The sequence below is a fragment of the Strix uralensis genome, chromosome 8 (genome assembly GCF_047716275.1).
Source record: "Strix uralensis isolate ZFMK-TIS-50842 chromosome 8, bStrUra1, whole genome shotgun sequence".
NCBI classification, from domain to species: domain Eukaryota; kingdom Metazoa; phylum Chordata; class Aves; order Strigiformes; family Strigidae; genus Strix; species Strix uralensis.
In genome coordinates this window covers 18,140,810-18,157,246 of record NC_133979.1, presented here as the reverse complement: position 1 = coordinate 18,157,246, position 16,437 = coordinate 18,140,810, and the positions used below count along the sequence as shown (strand labels likewise).

Sequence of the window (16,437 nt, the reverse complement as noted above, 5' to 3'; positions counted from 1 at the left end):
TTTAATAGTAGCCACAATGTTCCAGCAGCACCCTCAACAACATGTTCACCAGGCTTTTCATGGAAGAGCTGAAAGAAGCTGGCATCTTACTTTTTTCCTTACCGAAGGCAGCCCAGAGAAGCAGCCAGAGCCAAACAGGAGTGGTTCGGATAGATGCTTCTACTAGGCACCACTGATACTCTACAGGACTGAAAAGAACCACAGGAGAGGGACATTTTCCTAGACAGGATAAAAAATAGATGGCTTTAAGATAGCTGGAAAGCATGTAATAAACTATTCTTCAATTTTCTCATAAACAGTAACTTTATTCTTCCTGAAACATTGATTGACATTTGATCCTGTTATGAACAATTCTGAGGCCTCCCCCACAAAGCATCTAAGCTGCATCACATTAAAGCTGTTCCTTTCTCCTTGCCTCTAGCATATTCTGAACATGTAAACAACTCTGCTGTGCACACAAGCAAAGGCACAGCTAGCTAGTGAAAGCTGCATCACTAAGAGCACCATAGGAACCCATCCAAACCTAATAACCCATTATTTTCACAGGGCACTGTATTTATTAACGAGAAGCCAACTGCTATTAATGCAAATGTACATGTGAAAAATGATCCTATTAGAAAAGCTGAAAGAATATTAAAGTATTACTTTTCATGGATAGTCATGTTTCACAGGCTTTGCTACCCCCATAACCCAAACATAAAAGAGAAGTCAGGCTGAATGATGGAGAAATTGTGACAAGACTAGGAGAAAGGCAAGTGTCAGAAAATCCAAGCAGGCTTACTGTCTGAGGATATCTCAGTTGATGTGACACTGCATGACAAGTAACGTTCTTGTGGCCAAGCCTGAAAACCTATAGGGACTATTTCCAGTTCAGCTTAAAAAAAAAAAAAAAAGAAGAAAAAAAATCTCACTTCTCACCTATTCAGCAGTGACATAATTAGCAGGAGATACACTGTTACAAAAGTTACCAAAGTTTAATGCAAAACCATTGCCTAGCCACTATTTTGTGTATGTTAACTCTTGCTTTACAGGCTCTGGATGAAGCGAAGCATACAAGGCAAGCTGCCCTGGTGAGCCCTGCTCGCTGGGGTAAGTTTCAACAGACAGATTCACCCATTCTGCCACAGAATCCCCTTACAGCACCATTGCTCAACCCACAAAACTCTCTCTGCAGGCTAGTCTATGAGTAGGAAAAACTAAGGTCTGGAGGAAACACAGGTCATCTCTGACCCCTATCTCATCCATCCAGGGGTTCTGCAGTGATCCCACAGGAAAGGCAAATGTAACCCCAACTACTTCTGTTTAGGCCTTCTCTGCATTAGGTGGTTTCCAACAGCAGGAATCCAGAGTGAAGCAGCTCTGGAGTTGTGCCCTGGATACAGCTGCACTGCCAGGCTCAAACACCAGGACCTAGAGCACACCAGGGTGCCTTGGGACATTTCATTCTGACCAGTGCAGTTGCACAGTTTTTTGCCTCTTAGGTTAAAAGAGAGCCCAGTGATTTCTTGCTGTCCTTCTGTCCACACCTACTCTACAAACTGGAGCAAATCAGTCATGTCCCAACACCCACTAGCTTCCTTTGGCTTACTTCACACATTCAAAAATGTCAGACTATGAATTCCAGACCCTGCTTCTTCCTTCCATGATGCTAGTCACACATATCCTTCTCCCCTCCCACTTCTTGTCAAATTCCACTGCCCATACTGCCACCAGAGCAAGTTGTTATCTACTGGAAGCCATGAAATCATCAATTTCTTCCCAGCACCCCTTAAGAGCAAATTGCTTTCCTGTCCTCCTCTCTCTACAATCCAGCAGGTGAACACCCAACTCTGACCTGTTCATGACATTTACCCAAGGAGGTTTCACTGGAGTAAAACAAGCATTCAAGGTCTAGTTTTATAAGTAAAATTGCCTATCTTTCCCTGCAGCTAAAGTTTCTTCATCATCCCCACATTTCCCACTTTCAATCCTTTTAACACAAATTAAAGAAAAAAAAGCCTTCCCCTTCCATATCTTCTGCCAAGGCAAATGGTTGTTTTATTACAAAAGTCAAACAACCTGTTTTTACAAAACTAACTGGATTCTAACTCCAATGCTATCCTTGCAAAGCAGTCCTGCACACTCTTTTTTTCCAGTCTGAAAACCTTACTCATAGTAACTCTGCACCACACGATAACTGTTATAAAGAATTTATACAGCAGTGCAACTAAATCTTAACTTCTGACTAAGGTAAATTAAAGTTCACGGTTAAAGTAGGCCAAAGTGTATCGCTATCTGCAAGCCAGAAAATTTAGACAACTCTTCACAGATTCAGGCCTTGAAAAGTGCAAGGTTCAGCTGCTGCACCCTATGTATCTGACAAAATGCAGTGTCACAAACACCAACACCAGAAGGTTGTAGCTACATCTCAGTGACAAATATCTGACAGCCATCTCCTTTTTGGAGAAGTCATAATTTAATGACCAAGGGGACCATTGAACTGAAAATGTGAAGCACTTCAGGTTTAAATTACTAATGATAACGACAGCTCAAGTTAAAATTATTACACGTTTTCATTCACCTTTCATGCTTATAAATAAATAAAAATGAAAGAAAGGTCAGAGTGGCTTTTTGTACACTGTTAGCAAACAAATGCCCTGGCTTACATTCACCATGCATTAAACATTCAAGATTCAGGACCAAAAATGCCTAGGACTGCACATGGTTTTAATTAATAAAAAGACAAAACCCAGTTTATTACCTCTTCTAGGATCAGAGCCACAAGACCTACCTTGTATCAAAGATCTGCTCCAGACAGGAGGACTCAAAGGGTATCAGTTTACATCTTAAAGGATTCCAAAAGGTTGCTAAAGCTTCCATGCCTTTCATGATTGACCCCCTGTCTTTGGCCTACTGCAGTTGAAAAACTCCTCAAATAGAGATTACTTATGGTAGTTTAACTGAATTCGAAGGGCCAGTTTTGAGTCATCCCTTTAGGGTCACACTGTAGTCCACAGCGTTCTCCACTTTTACCACTATCCCAGCATATAAAGGCAAAAAGGTACCATGGACCTAGGGTTTCCTGTTAGACACTCAGCTCAAACACAAACCTGTAGAAATATAAGGCCTTGACTGACAAATGCCTACTGAGGAAAAGCAAATGAACCTGTATGCAAGAGCATACAAACACTGAAAAACTGGAATACCTTTACCCATGAAGCACCTAGCATACCAGTGCAACTCAAAAAAAGTTATGAAGCAAATATAATTAACCCTAACACAGAGCAAAATAATGGGAACATTTGGCTCGTTCAAAGTGCTGTAACCTCATCAAAACACTCGAACCAAATTTGACATTTATATCTCTATAAATAACATGTAAGTGAAAGCAAAGAAAAAGCAACATTTGCACTTCAGGGAAAGACATCAAAACAAACATGTCCATAGTACTTAAATGCTAAACTACACGTGGGAATCTGATGATCTTTTGAATGGCTGAAAGCTGGAACACAGAGGAAAAGGCTTCTTGTTATAAAATTAATTATTAATCAGTCTTTTCAACCATCAAACCCCTGCAATGACTCATCCACTTTCTTTACCAAAGTCTAAATTGTTATGAGAAGACTGCAATTCCACTGGAACATTACCCTCCTGAGTGCAATACTTAACCCTGCATATGAGAAAGGATTTTAGTAAGTTCATTCCTCTCTCCCACAAAAAGATCATGTTCTCATTGAACCTGGAAAGAACAAAAATCACAAAAAAACCCATAATGCAAAACAGTATTTAGAATTTTTACATTGAGAGAAACAAGAGAAGATAAAGTCCACGTCAGTTTTTCATAGCAAAGCCAGTATTCTTCTGGTGACAGTATGCACTGCAAGCAATGAGAGAATTCACATCAGAAATGCTCAATAATCATGCCATTGAACGATCCAATTCTTTTACACTCACAGACAGTTCCTACTGTCTGTAAAGGAATTTAGTTTTATGGAAGTATGTCTTGATAGGAGTTGCTTTTTAAACTTACAAATTAAGAACTTGATCCCATACCCCACGACCATGTAAACCTCTTTTCAGAGTTAACAGCTCTACTAAATAAACTAAGCTGCAAGACTGGAGCTCAGTTGGCGATACCTATGTACAGAGCTTGCTCTTTTCCTGCGCTAAAATTATATCAGAACATTACAACACATTTGCATATCTCCCACACATGCAACTTTTTGCCAGCAGTAACAAGACGACATCAAGGCTTGGAAAACGTACCAGAGAGAGAACAAGAGGGTGGAGTTTCCTGCAGGAACACCCAGACTGAAGTCCAGCAGCTCCCAGGGAAGGTGCTGCCTTTCTACCAGCCCGATGCCTTCCTATCAGGCTCCCACTTATCAGTGTCAAATGTGAAACTCCACCCAGGAAACGAAAAGCTTCCTATTGTTTCTCCCCTCTTCACAGCCTCCTGGCTACTATCAGGAAGAGTGGTATCCCTCCACCCTTTTTCCATGACAATGGTTTCCATTTTTCCCTTTTACTATGTTCAGCCTTGGGCTACAGTGGAATAGGAGGAACAGGAAAAAAGTCTGCTGGGTTCTCTCTCCCCTAGTCTCATATGGTTTTACTGGGAATATTTCTAGTGGCAGCCCACACTGATGCCATTGATTTTAATCATGCAGAAGTAACATGAAATTCACATGACTCTTGTCAGCTTTCCAGCCACACAAATTTTGCCAAAACATCAATTAAAACAATCAGACCTTCCACCTTTAACCTAGCAAAGCTATAAAAAAATTACAGGTAGCAGACCTCTTGAAAGAGTTTGATTTACATATCGGTACACAGATATTTTCAGAAAAGCTTTTAGTTAAAAAATAAAAATGACGACAATGCTGAAGACTTCTGGCACCTTACCTCCTAAGCTGCCATTATAAAAAAACCTGAAAAAAAACCCCAACCAACTGACCCAAGTAAAAAGAAGTAATAAAAAAGTTACTATTAATCACAGGAAAATAACACTTTATTCATGACAGGTCAGGTATTACTAAGGTGTGAGAATAAGCTTAAGTGATTTTGAAAGTCAGTAGTGGAATCCAGTGTCATAATTCAAGGTGTGCTACGTACTAGAAATTTTAACTTGAATGCTCAAGTTGTATGGAGCCTCACATGGCCTTCTCTGATTCTTTCCAGCGGCCTATTTTTCCCAGTCCCACCCTAGCATGGCATCCCAATAGCAAAGCTGAGTTAAAATGCAAGTGGAACAAGTCAATCTGAAACACAGGGAAGTCTCAAATATTGTGCAGGAAAAAATTGAAAACAAGCCCATAGAAGTGAGACAGTATAACAATAACAGGCTAAATACAATACTCCTCAAAATGATTAATAATCGCTTATTAATGACCATGTTAGACAGCTGCAGGGAAAGTGCTTTTGTACCATGGTTTGATAAAGACCCAACTGGGAAAAAATGAAATAATCAAAAGTTATGTTTGCTAATATCAAATCAGACTGAGTACACACCACGCACATGGGGATAAGATACTACTGTAGTAAGCAGGCTTTCTGACACCAGCACACTTATGATCTAAATTACCATGGACTAGGGAACGGAAAAATGCAGAACCGCATGAAAGGCAGGCAAACCCTGCTTACAAAATAGCAGTGAGTCAGCTCCTGAGGACTGGTCTATGACTGCTCTGAAAACAAGATGCACATTCTTTATGTGCCCTCCAGTTGTACAGAATGAAAACAAGTCCATCCCCTAAATACTCTTCTAATATCGTAGATGATATTTCAAAAAAGGTGTCAAGAAACATCAGTAACACTGTTTAACCCATTCAAACTTCAGAAAACATTTTCAATCAGTGCTGATCCACACAGCCTTTTAACCCTGTACACATCTATCCATGTTTGGTGCATTTAATAAGCAAGGAACACTCATATCCCTGGCCTCAGATCAATCAGGAACAGCTTATCTTGGGGATACCTCCAACTCTAAAAGGTCATTGAGTTATTTTTAAGAGAATCTCTTGCTAAAATGCCATGACCCTTTAGCCTGCCTAGTTCCATCATCTGTGATCAGACTGTCCGGAAAGCCAAGAATAAGCTCCAAGGCCTTTTGTGACAAGTTGTGAAACTCAGCCATTTAATACCATAAGGAACACTAAGTAACATGGCTACTTCAAGCATTTATTTGGAGAACACAATTACATTTGTCCTCATTCAAAAATCAAAGATAGCTGACGAGTTCTCATAACACATCTTCCCCTTAGCAAGTGCCCTTGGCTGCAAGCAAGACCTTGACCACAGTATAGTTCATTTTGTTGTTGTTGTTTATGGACTATCTGGAGGCTTTCTGGTCTTCCACTCTTCTTTGTTGTTTTCACTGACCAGGGCTTTTCCTGGTATATTGACTATTTCTGAAAAAAAATAAATAAATATATATACACACTCAAAGAATTACTGCAGCACACATGCAAGAAAAAAAATAGGTCAAATAAGACAGCTCTATCAATATTATTTTGCTGACCAGTATCAAAACAAGCACTGGCCACTGCATATCATGCCATACACTGAATGGAAGCACCCTGTCGAACCCCTCTCTAAACAACAGAAACCTTGAAACTGGCTCATTTCAGGGAAAGGATTATAGGTTTTTTTTTTTCAGGTGTTGTTCTTGCACACTGAATCCCTCTGCCAGACACTGCAGTTTATCATTGCTAAACACCTACATTGCAGAAGTACCTAGAGGCCTCAAGTAGGTCAGAGCCTCAGCATGCAAGGTACAGAATACATGCATACTTGATAGCCCTTGCCTCATCATATTTTTCTATTTCAAGTGTTTGTCTTCCCACTAACACAGCTATGTGAGCAACCCACGCAAGTAAAAGAAACTCAATGACACTGCAAAAAAACACCCAAGTTCTACCAACGATGTACGTAAGTGCTATCCAACATACAAGGAAAACAGAAGTAACCCTGCCCCTCATTAGGATACTGCATACAAGGATCTATGCAAATGTCAAAGCAAGGCAGATTTGGGGCTTTTTAGGTTGGCATACCTCCGGCTATTACAACAAAGACAAGTGGCTGTTGAAATAAGCTTTGGTAAATGCTTATGGATGAGAGCTCCAATTCTCATTTTCCCATCCCCTACAACCTTTTAGTGAAAGAAAAAATGTTTCTCAGTTGTTGCATTCAGACTGAACCCTGGTTGAGACAGAGCAGGGGTGCAAAACCAAAACAAAAAAAAATTTACATGAACTGTAGGGAGAGAAACTACAGACAGAGTGCTAAAATTACATTTGCATATCTTAAATTAGCAGCATTAAAGATGGACAAATATGCCATAAATCTGAAATTATGCTAAACAAGATGATGGAGTTCTTGGCAACCTGATTATTTTACTAAGCTGACAGCCAGTTATCCCAGATTGTCTCAGTCTAAATACACATACCGGGACACTATAATCCAGAGGAGGAGGGGACCAATACATTCCCGTAACATTACTCATGCTTTTTGCTCCACGCTGCTGTCCCTTCTGATACCTCTCTGCTCCATCACCACCCACCGCTGCCGTTTCCCAAACATTTATCCATACCCTGCAGAGCTTCCCCGCAGCTCTCCATTCCATTCCCTCAACTGAAAAGGAAATACTGGCACTGCTGTGAATCCTGACTGCATGTTACCACCAATCAGCTGCTGCCCAGACACTAGGGAGTACACAGACTTAGGAAAAAACAGCCATTACTCATCAACTGAAAGGTAACTTGACATGGGACTGTCTAGCTCTATCACAGCCCGTTGCTTCTTGCATGCACAGAAAATTCCATGCAACAGCCCCATTTCCACAGCCCTCCCCATCTCCCCCACGCCACAGCAATGCCTGCTGCTCCCAACCTCCGGCAGCACTACCGACATCCCAGCCCAGTGTCATGGGAGGCAGCAAGCCACCATGCGGCACGACCTGCCAAAAAGGCAAGGCACGCGGGACTGCCAGATCCAGTTGCAAACTACCGCCAGACCCCCGTCTGTAGCTCTGGTGCAAGCAACAATCTGGGGGTTTTTAGGGTGGGGGCTGAGCTTTGCCTCTAAAGCCCCAAATCACCATGCTGCTTCTGTAGAAAAGACTGAAAAAAAACCCTAGGCAGTGTTCTCCTTAACTACAGCAGGACTTCAAAACAACACATGGTGGGGGGGTGAGGAGCAGGGGCTATCTGGAATTTTCTTTTCACAAAATTTCTTTTCATGGAATTTTTTTTCCCCCCTAACATTTCAAACACCAGTAATGTTAACAATCATTAAGTTCCTTACGTAATTACTTGAACTGCCCATAAAAATTGTTTTGCAGCCTGTCTGGAAAAACATTTTACTTCAAAAGGTAGCAGATTCAGTTTATGAGCAGAAAAATCACATTTTTTTGCCCAGCTCCTGCAGAACATAAGAGCTAAGGGAATGGGAAGAAGACTGATGCCTTATTGACCAAATCAATTCTAATTACGCATAGAAAACTCTTCCACAGCTTCCAATAATATACCGAGCAAGAGCTACTTCATGAAATGCAAAGTCAGAGAAGTGGAAAGTTTGGGAGTTTACTGCTCAGCAACAAAAGCCAGGATTTTATATATCCAATCACCGGAGGCAGTGGAATGTTATAATTGCAAGCAAACTCTAGCACTTGAAATAATAAACTAGAGAAATGTATTATTTATTTAAATGTAAAATTTTTCTAAAAGAGACCCATAAAAAGCTGTGGACAGAGTAACACAATATTACAGCTAAACCACAGCTGCACTAAAATAATTGGGCAACAAAGAGCTGTTTGTTCATTTTTTCCCTTGCAAATCTCTCTCTCCCCCCATCTTTACTGTTTGAGGCAGCAGGCAATAATGTCACCAACTTCTTATGCTATGTCCTTTTCATCAAGAGGTGCAAATACAGCATTACTAGACAACATGTTAGGTGCATCTCCACAAGGAAAACCAGGTCTTGGAAAGGCCAACTTTTCCCCATCCCAGCCCAATCCCTTCTGTGGTTTCTCAGCTGTTGAAACTGTTTTACCTCCCTGTGAAACTAAGTCAGGTATGGAAAAGGATTGACATACCTTACCCTTTGATGCTGAACCTCACTATGCAGATTTGGAGCTCTAGTGTTTGCAGCCAGCCTCTAAGAGAACAAGAACACTGTGATGGTGCTCCCTTTTTCAAGAGCGCATCACCTACCAAAGAGAAGGGACAAAGCTTGAGGGAGCAACCACGTGTTGAGAATCGCTTCCCATCTATCGGAAATGCACCTTCAGAGATTCCAGTTGAGAACTGAGAGCACGTAAATATTTCAAAATAATATCATGTTGTGTCAAAACACACAGCTAAGATTACTGCAGCCTACTGAATTTGGTACACATCCAGTAGGAAACAGGTCCATACACATGAAAACATGCAACATGACATTACTCTGATGAAGGTTTAAAGAGAGCACTGCTGTGTTTTGACCCCGTTCAGATTTTTCTCTGCTATAGCAAGTTTGCCTGCAAACACACATGAGCGCAATCTCCTTCCCCTCCGTGCTGCCGTCGGCACCACCACTTGCGGCCAGGCCAGGTTCAGGCTTGCAGGACAAGCTGGCTAGAAGCAGCTCAGCTCACAGATGTGTGGCTGTGGGGACTGGCTTTTGCTATCAGTAATGGGCACATCTCCTGCCTTGGCAAAGAAATATGGGAGCAAAACCAGTGAAAAACCATTGAATTAGGGCTATTTTTCAGCTTCTGTATCTAACGTTAACATTGAAAATTCTGCTGGGAGGACAGGAAGAAAGAAAAGATAACCTGACATGAAAACTGTAACATCGGAGCGAGGTATGCAGAAGTCCTTTTCATTCCAAAGAAGCGGTCAAAGTGACATCTATATCTACACCAAAGGAAAAATTTACTTCTGCCTTGAGGCAGCCTTGGCAATAACATTGTTGCATGCACAAACCAGTTTATCAGTTGGGGAGAAATTTAAACCCATTTATTTTATTTGTCAATTAACAACCTTTTAATTACTGCTTCTGGTATCGAAACACACATGCACACCATGAGGGAAACTGCCCTTGCTCTCCAATCCCTTCACTGTACCTGGTCATGGCAGGGAGGCAACAGGGCCGGCACGTCGCGCTTCCTCCGCTGGTCACCGTCCCTGCGGACTCTCCTGGTTCCCCTTGGGCATGCAGCACATCCGTGGTGTCAGCTGGGGAGCTGGCTGGAACCGGCCGCCACCGGCGCAGGGCAGCCCTGCCCTGCCCTCCTCCCTCGCTGACAACACCATGCCAACCGCGGCCGATACCAACATCGGTATTACTCGGTATGGGAGCAGGCAGACCCGCAGGGAGCCCCTACAACATGGCAGGAGCATTCCTCAGCATTACATTAGAAGTTGAACTGCAGGCAAGCGTCCAGGAAAGTCTGCCATTTGCATCACATCTGGAACCAGCACTCCCTACCCCACCGGGAGGGGACACTGAAACACACAGCTCTTCAGGACATCCACCTTTTGTCTGCCCTTTGATAGCCATTGTCAAAAACCTGATCTTGATTTTGTCAAAAATTGGTTTTATTTTCCCAAGAGAGCTACTCCTAGTCTCACCCTCCGCCTCTGCCAGAAGCTCATACAGCTCAAACACATGAAATACAAAGGACCATCGGCACAAGCTACAGCTGGCACTCCACAAACAGATCAGAGCAAGCTGACAGGTTACCTCCTAACATTAAGCTTGGTATCAATACATTTTTGTAATTAACTCACAGAGGGAGCTGATGCACTGCAAGTAAATACGTCAGATTTGCTTACCTCTGGAGAACGAACAGTCCCACACCGCACAGAGGAGCTACATGCCAAAACGCCAGTAAAGCAGGACACAAGAAATGAAAGTAACTAAGCAAATCCATACTTCCTTGGGTCCCTTCATTCCTACTTCAAGAAGAAAGTCTCCATTGCCGCTTATTATGTGTGTATAGTAAACAAATAGCCTATACAGACAAGTTGTTCTTAAAACAAATCAAAAGCACATCAATGAAACGTGATCTAAAACAAACCAGCTATGTTTTAGGATATCACTATTTCCCCTGGCGCTTCAGGATTCTGCAGCTGCAGAAATTCCTCTAAAAAAATTCAAAAGACTTTAAAGCTTATGCTCCCACGAAAGAGGTTTCCAGAGACAAATATATTATATATATACATATGCACTCCATCACAGTAACCAGACCAGAACACTTGCACAGGAAAGCCCCTAACCACACTTCAACGTTCTTCTGATTTAGTTGTTTCAGCCAAGATACTTCTTTTTTCTTGCTTCCCAACTATGCAAGCAAAAACCCTTCTAGTGGCTGTGAATTTTTTCTACCTGCATAAATTATTCCTTTCATAGGACCTGTTTTAAGCAGCACCATCAGAAAAATTCCTCTCATAGCCATAGGGGCACCTCAGGAGGAAGTGGCAAGACTGGGTAATGAAAGCATGCACACAGGAATGGTGAAGGCAAAGGAGAGCATTGCATCAGTCTAGCTTACGTCCACAGAAAAAGGGAGGAACTAGCAACTGCCATCACACCAGCTTTGTGCCAGCAAAAACTAAACTGCAAAGTCACAATCCTGCTACAAGAAGTAACAGCAGTAAAATTCTGCACACTGGTCAAACCAACCAACTTTACTTTGAGACACAGCATTGTTTTCTATTTTGATTTTTGTGCCCTGCTTAGCGTATAATGTATAATCTTGAGAAACAAACAGACTGCCTGAAAACATAGGTGCAAGTCATTCCATTTATGTCAAGTAGATACTAATCCTACTACCCCCCAAGGACATGACTAAGTGTCAGTTGGGTTAACTGTTTCACTACTGATAAGATACATATCACTATTTCTTTGCTAAAACCTATCTCAAAACTCCAAACCATCTGTAAAAGCCTCTTATGAGTAAAACCATCCATGTACCCCATCCAGGAGTAAACAACCTCTCCACTCTTCCTAATGAGCATCTTTATAACACAGACTCATCCTGACTACCTCAAAAGTACTCAATATTAAGAATAGAGAAGGGTGGGTTAGAAAACAACAAAAAAGTTTAAGATAGATTCAGTACAGTTATCAAGACTGCCCTATCTGTGTTCCTACTCAAATAAAGATCTTCTCTGTCTCCTTTTTTTTAAAAAAACAGAACTGCTACAGGTTATCCAGCCTGCCACATCACATCAGCGCAGCAACCAGTAAGGCCCGGCTGCAGAATTTAGGTCAGCTTGTCTGTGGAGCACATAAGGTCTTGCACATAGCCATGAATTTCCTAGTAATGCTTCAATAATCCCTCTTCATCCTGCTATGCAGCTATTTTACTAGTAGCTGCTAGCTTTCCTCTAACTCCCCAACAAAGACTCTCCACAGGAGGGATGTTTGCAGGCAAATGAGCCGCTATCTCTTCCTTGGGAAGCAGGAAGCTGGTTGTTGAATCAAATAAATGCTGATTTTTATTTCTCAAGCTAAAAAAGTGAAGGATTCCCAATGCATGCCAGAAAAGGACTTCCCTTTTTTAACCACACAAGGAAAGATATAATCAGAGCTGAAAATTACCCCTAGAATATTAGGAATAATTTTCTTAACAGATCATCTAAACAAAACCCCACTGTTTCCACCTGGGTCAAATAAAAAAATAACATAAATATGTGACTAATAAATTCAGACAGTCTAAGGGACAGATGCTGGTATTTCTAGAGAGAAAGCATCACTTGAGGTGAAAAACACTGTGCCTCTTCAAAGAATGCTTCCCTCTAGAAGTGAACTGCAGGCTACTGCCATCCCAAGCATTGTACAAGCACACGTAAGTAGTAGCCCTGTTCTTAAGGAATCTCTAAAGGTGCATAAAAATATGCAAAGTCTTTTCAGAACATGGTCCTCAGAGCAGGAGTTCCACATAAATTGGTAAGTACAGTTATGTAAGAAGCAAAAAATAAATCGAATATAATAAACCAAAATCTCAAACTTCTCTGACTGTCTTCCTAGAAGATGAACTTAAGACTTCTTAAGTATGACAATCTGAAAGATGTGAATGTAAGAATAAATACCAGTTTCCAGGAACAGTTATGGGAAACCCAGCAAATAAAAACAGTTAGCAAGCCGACAGTTGGTTTTGTCTTAAAACCCATCAGTCTGCTACCCTTCTGTGCTCTGGTGGCTGCATTACATTGTGCTCCTCAAAAGCTGGCACTTTTATCTCCCTATTAGAACAGAGAATAAAACCGATGAAAAACTCTTTCCTCAAGACATCAAATTGCTCTTCAACACTCAAACATTTCTTAAGAGTATTCCTAGTCCACTCTTTCCAACTCACACAGCGCATGGATACAGGTATTGGCAAACACATACTGAGCCATACTGCACATTAGATGTGTAAATCAAATACCCCAGAAAACACAAAGTTGCATTTGTTTATGTTTACCTCAGATCTGTTACAGAACTCAAGCACCCATGCTAGGCCCACAGATGATGTGGTTGCTGTTACTGGGACACCATCCTATCACATATATTAGCAAGACTTTTTAAGGAAGAGAACTCTATTTCTATAACTAATGATCAGCCACAATTTCACTTGAACTCAGCATCAGACAATTTTTCCCATTCCTAGCTCAGTACCTGATCAGGCTGTGCTTCTCCTTCCTCCTCCGGCTTCAGCTGGGCTGAGTGCTGGCTCCAGGAGGCTCTGGTGATGGGAATACCAAGCCAGGTGCTGACGGTCACTTTCTCATTTTGACAAGCACCACAGACTCTTCCTGTATAAAAACAAACTGCTGTGAATCAAAGGGGCCAAATAAAGTGTTGACACTAGTGGGGTGACAGAGAAACACCACTCTGCACATGGAAGCAGAACGTTAGTGATCCTTTTGCCATCAGTGCCTGATCTCTGGGAAGGCTGAGCACACCCTTACTTTAATAATTTCAGAAATACTCTAAACGAGTTGTCCTTTTCTTGAAGAGTGGAGATCCTCAAACTAGCAGTTTGCCATTTCCCACATATTTTCTTAAACACATTGGCTCATCCAAACTTAACCAAGAGCACTGCTATTTCTACGCCACTGCTTCCCTACAGCACCATAAAAGCCAGACCAGCCCCCAATACATGGTAGCAGCACACTGCACATGCTCCACACAACCGCTTTGATCACACTTGAACTGCTGCATTACAGCAGTGTGCCAGGTAAGCAGGCTGTCTTGAGTCAATGAGTTGCCTGGAAAACCTCTGGAAAACACCTCTATCCCCCCGACGAACAAAATAGAGCAGAAACAGGGTTCTCCCCTCTCCTCCTTCAGCCCAACACTTCACCAGTCAAGACCCCAGCACAGCTGCCTTCACCACCAGCCGCTCAAAGGCTCCAGGGCACAGCAGAGCCCATAGATGGAAAGCAACAACTCAGCAAAGCAAACAGCCAGACTCCAGCAGGTAATTCATGAGTATTTATTTTACTTTGCTGCTTATTAAGTATGCCTCATTATAAATCAAGTATTTTACAGTAATTGCCTCCAATCAACAAACACTGAGAAAGCCACTACGTAGACCGATGCTGCTTCACAACTGAAATGAGTCCCCTAGCAACACGCACGACTCTACAGGACTCTCCATGTGCAGCACGTTGGCCGCCACTGCCTCGCTGTCCTTCTTGCGCCTTTCCTGCCCTGGTTGCACCCCAAGCAGCGCTGCTGCGTGCCCAAACCCTTCCTAGCACTGCTGACTCTTGCACGCTGCTGCCAGGGTGCAAACACCAGCACAGCAGGGCGCTCGCTGCAAGACTGGCAATCCCCAGCCTGGCTGGCAGCAGCCCCCAGTACGGGGAACGCCCCACAGCCAGGTCTCAAAGGCAGAGGCAACTGGCTGCATCCCCTGCTTCAGCCACCAGCCCATTGCTTCCACGCCAGCGGCAGCTGCAGCAGAGAGATGCTGTGTCGTTAGGGTCTGTGCCCAGTGCCAAGCACAGTGCACTCACCCACCTGAGCTGCTCCCAAGCCACTGCAGAAAAAAAAAACCACACCTCAACCAACACACACTTCACTCTTAATTTATTTTCCAAGGCCTTTTCAGGGTTGGCACCCGCTGGCACTCAGAAGCCCACAGGAAAAAGCCCTGTGTCATGCTTTCCACTGAGAGCATTTTAAAGGTCAGCAGGAACCTGCTGTTCCAGATTTCTTCTCAGCAGTAGAGACCCAGGATAAGGAGGTGTGGAAGACACCACCAAATAATGCAAATAAAATACACATCTTGAAGAATCTTCTCCTTCAAAGGGGTCAGGGTGGTCAAGTAGTCTCGGAAGAATTAAATCCCCTTTCGCAGCATACATCATCGGAACTAGAGTTTTCGGAGACTGTTGTTTTTTAAATACACGGCAGGGTTGGGGGGGGAATTCTGAGTAGATACTTTACAAAGGTCTATTGCAAGCAGGTTTCAGAACAGACCTTTGGATCATACTGGCACTCTAACAGAAAATGTTCTCATAGCCACAGGGCCGTTCACCTTGGCTGTTTCTGTAATCTTTTTTCCACGAGGTCAGAGACCTACACAAGAAGGCTTAAGCAGAGCTCTGCCCTCCAACCCCTCCTCGGCAGCCACCCCAAAGGCAACAGACAATTTTTGAAGACAGAAGGCAAAGGCAGTTCCCACCTCCAAAGTAGGAGGGCTGCGTTTTTTGAAAACGCGTCAGTGTTTAAGGAAAGGTGTCAGGAGAGGCTGAAGAGAACCACCACCACACTTGGTAAGGCATAGAAGAACAGGACAGCTTGTCCTCAAGAACTGTATCACAGCCTGAAAGACTGCTGAAGTCCATCACCACCACCACCCCCTTCCTAGAACAGACCAAGCACGAGTTGGATTATACCTGGAGGAGAGGTGGAAGAAAACAAATGACAAACACACACTCATAAGATTTTGGTTTAAAACAGAAACAGCAACAAAAAACACCCAACCTAAAGCAGAAATTCTCCTACAAATCCTATCAGTGTGTAAGCAGATGCTTGGGCAGAGCCAAGACCAGTGAAGGAATCTTCCCCACAGAAATCCTCCTAGATTTTGTTCCAAATCCCATCTGAGGAATTCTCTATGCTTCTTCCTTCAGCTCCCCTTCCCATTTTTGAAGTGACAACTTCAATTTATTAAAATCAAGCAACATCTTACTTATAGAGACATCTGCTCTGATACAAGAATACACACCCACTGCTATAGTCGGTATGTGGGACAGTGGGTATGAAGGAAATTAAATAAGGAGCTCGTGTACCACTTCTCTTATAACCTAGTCCCCTCTGGCACTCATTCCCTTTAATCCTTCTCTTTTCTTTCAGGCCCCTTCAGCATAAGGAAAGATTTACACCCCATTTACACTGGGGTGTTGGCATCACATTTATCTGAATCACAGTCAGGCACTTGGCACTTCAGGCATAACATGTTCAACCTCCAAATGC

At 42.7% G+C, this 16,437-nt stretch overlaps 1 protein-coding gene across 1 annotated transcript in view; it reads right to left on the bottom strand.

Moving 5' to 3' along the window:
* LRRC8D (leucine rich repeat containing 8 VRAC subunit D) overlaps nucleotides 1-16,437 on the bottom strand; it is a 54,800-nt gene that overhangs the window by 28,279 nt on the left and 10,084 nt on the right. Inside the window, exon 2 of the mRNA XM_074876457.1 lies at nucleotides 13,627-13,763. The gene's annotated coding sequence lies outside the window, so the exon portion shown is untranslated. The remainder of the gene's footprint in view (nucleotides 1-13,626; nucleotides 13,764-16,437) is intronic.